At 39.4% G+C, this 3,476-nt stretch overlaps 1 pseudogene; it reads right to left on the reverse strand.

Annotated features, from left to right (window-relative positions):
* Positions 1–578: 578 nt before the first annotated feature.
* Positions 579–1,103, reverse strand: LOC138172522 (small EDRK-rich factor 2-like; annotated as a pseudogene).
* Between the last annotated feature and the right edge of the window lie 2,373 nt (positions 1,104–3,476).

The raw sequence follows: 3,476 nt of genomic DNA on the forward strand, positions 1-3,476 counted from the left end.
CCTAATTGTGCCACTTAGTACCTATGCAGTCTTGGGAACGTTAAGCTTACTCTGTGGGTCTCCTTTCTTCAGCTGGAAAATCAAAGGGATTGGACTAAATGACATTAAAGACTATCCTATTCCTCAACCTGTGAGACCAGTGATACTTCGTAAATTGATGATAACTTTCCTCACAGAATGAAGGTGCTGAATTTTTTCTACTTGAAAAATTCTATTATGGGGCAGCTAGGTGGCACAGTGAATAGAGCATGGGTCCTGGAGTCAGGAGAATCTGAGTTAAAATCCAGCCTCAGACACTTAACACTTACTAGCCATGTGACCTTGGGCAAATCACTTAATCCCAATTACCCTGCCTTCCCTCTCCAATAATAATAATATGTACTGAATTGAGAGTGCAAGGTAATAAACTGTTTACCTCAGTAATCAAGAATGAACACTAGAGTCACTGTGAATTCTCTCACACCAGTTTTGCTGAATAATTTGATATTCCTTGACCCTGGAAATGGTTGAAATATTAGAATTTCTAATAATTTATTGTCTGAAACATCCTTGAGGTGGGTGAGTAATATTCAATATACTTTTTTTTTTTTTACAAAGCTACTTTTAATACTCTGGGGTAAGCCCCATAGGAATAAAAAACACTGGGTAAAGGTAGCCCCCTCACCCCCAGAAATGCCCTGGAGGAGAGCAAGGCTGCCTGGGGGGAAGGATGCACAGTGGGGACCCACTGCAGACACAGGGCGAAGGGAATGCCATCAGTTCTGAGACCTGTGAGAGCTACAGGAGGAGGCGAGAGCGTGAGGGGACTGGCTCCAGGCACATGGTTGATGGGCAAGAGAGATAGGCATGAGCCATAGAGTTACTTGGGCTCTTCCTTCTTCTCATTGGCTTTTTTTCTGCTTCTGTTGCATGATCTCCGAGTCCCTCTGCTTTCGGGCAGCTGCAGAGAGCCCGTCATCCCAGTGTTTTCCCTTGCCTGAATCGCTTTGCTTTTTCATGTTCTTCTGGCGGGCAAGCTCACGCTGGTTACCCCGGCTCATGGTGATGGCAGCAGCTCTGGCCTGACTCGGTGGCGTCCTCTCTTTCCTCTCCAAAGTCCCTGACACCCAATATTCAATATACTTTTGTATGGTGTTAGAAAAATAAAATAAACTTCCCTTAGTGGCAACAGGACAAAAGTCTTCTCAGCTAAAGAGGTTATATTAATGAGAAAGAAAGAGCCAGGCCTAAAATCTCTTAATCTCTTATTTATATTTGAATATAGCTGTACATAGCACAATATGTTTAGTTATCTTACCTAAATTCTCAAAGATGCAAACAGTATATGCTCCTAAAATACCAAGGGAAAATTCAAGCCCCACCCCCACCAGCCCAATGAGAGGAAATAGCAACATATAGGTAGCACTGAATAGGAGAAAAATTTCTCTGGGAAGAGCCCTTGGAGAACTTGGAATTCTCAGTATGGTAAATGCTAATATCACAACACTAATGATATTCCAGACATTTTCAGCTATAAGTAGATGAAGACTCTCTCTACTATCCCCTTGAGTATAGAGTAAAGATTCAATCTGGGGTGTTCAAGATTTTTTTTTTCTATAATGATTACAATGGTTTAATTATATTCTATGATCTCCTATGGAAGTATTTTTTAGTCACTTTATGAAGTCCCAATTTTTAGGCTCTTCGGGAATATAAAAGACATTACAAATTATATGATCACATATTGATATAAGGAAGGAATTAGGAGAGAGAAGTAACTTTTGTTTTGTTTTTTTTTTTTGCTTTTTGGAGGGTAATTGGGATTAAGTGACTTGCCCAAGGTCACACAGCTTTTGTGTGTGTGTGTGTGTGTGTGTGTGTGTGTGTGTGTGTGTGTTAAGTGTCTGAGGCCGGATTTGAACTCAGGTCCTCCTGACTCCAGGACCAATGCTCTATTCACTGAGACACCTAGCTGCCCTGTGTAATGGGAATGTAAATTTAAAGATCTTCCCTGACCCTAGGCTAAAGTGCACCTGGAGCCTGGGGTGGGAGGCTTGTTTTTCAATAGATACTTTTTGATTGGCCAGTGGGTCCAAAAGGTTGTTACATTCTCTGAGCCAGGAGAAGGCTATATAAGCCCTGATGTGTAGCTTTGTTTTGGGGCTCACTTTGAGAAGTGTTCTGTGATTTGATATGGATTCTGGGAAGCCGTTGTCCAGAGCTCCTCGGCTTTGAAAAACACAAATGTTGAAACCCAGATGTTGATTGGGTATGGATGTAATGGTTGGGCAGTTTGAAATCTGTCTACTTGATCTGTTTCTGTCTTGATAATTCTGTCTGTATATTCTGAAGTTCGGGGCGCTGAGCTTTTTCCCCTGAACTAGGTAAACGATACATGTTTGACTGATTAAAGTAAGCTTGTTAACCCATTTTGAGTTGCTTTCCTTTATCAAAGCAGATCCAAGAACCTGTGTTGGGAGACACCCTGGGGATGCTGGGGTGCTTGCTGATACACCCTGAGAGAAGTAACTTTTGTTTTAATGTGGACTCCTATCCATAGATATCACCTCTGTCCCTACCATTTTCCCATCTGCAAAAAAAAAAAAAAAAAAAAAAAGGATTAGTACCTATTACTTTCCAGGGATGAGATCAAGAAAAATGAAATATTCCTTAAGAAGACACCTTGACTCCTCCAAGGAAAATTTTAATTATTAATGTTTAAAATGAATGTTTTTTTTTCAAAGTTACTAAGTGCCAAAAAAGTGTAAGGTATTATTTTAGTATCTAGATCTGAATCTTGTATGTAGTAGATGCTCCATAATTGCTCATTGTATGAATGAATAAATTTCAGAGTCATAGATTATTACATCTTCTGTCTATTGGTTCCATAATTGGAAGGAGAAATACTGGGATACATGTCTGGTGTGTGTAGAACAATGTCTCTGCCACATTTATTTTTTTCAGGCTTGAAACAGTACTAATTCAGTACTGATGGCATCCCAAAGCCCTAAATACTAAATGATTCATCCAGTGTCCACCATGATGTAATTTTATGCTTCAGGAAGGCATAGCAATTGTGGATTTTTTAGTCCCACATATTGATTTTATAAAAATAATTTTACCACTAGATGGATAATAAAAATAGCAATAATATCCTGAATTGATATAATACCTTTAATTCAAAGAGCTCGAAGCTTTCAAAGGGAATGAACAATTGTGGGAATTAGTTTTAGCCCTCAAAGAGTTGGAATTTCCCATAGCTTATGAAAAAATAAATATTTTAGTTCTTTCATAACTGAAACATGTTATGCATTTCCATAGCATGTGCCACTAAGCACTGGCATTACTATATTCTACCAAAAATAGAAAAGAAGATAACAGAAACACACACACACACGTGCGCGCACGGGTGCACAGAATTTTCATGCAGTAAATAGAAGGTAGGTTTGCCTTCACTCTATTGACTCCTGATCTTTTACTTCAGCAGATAGACATTC

Source organism: Petaurus breviceps, unplaced genomic scaffold (genome assembly GCF_028583685.1).
Source record: "Petaurus breviceps papuanus isolate PSGF00001 unplaced genomic scaffold, PetGlider_PUasm1.0 551, whole genome shotgun sequence".
NCBI classification, from domain to species: Eukaryota; Metazoa; Chordata; class Mammalia; order Diprotodontia; family Petauridae; genus Petaurus; species Petaurus breviceps.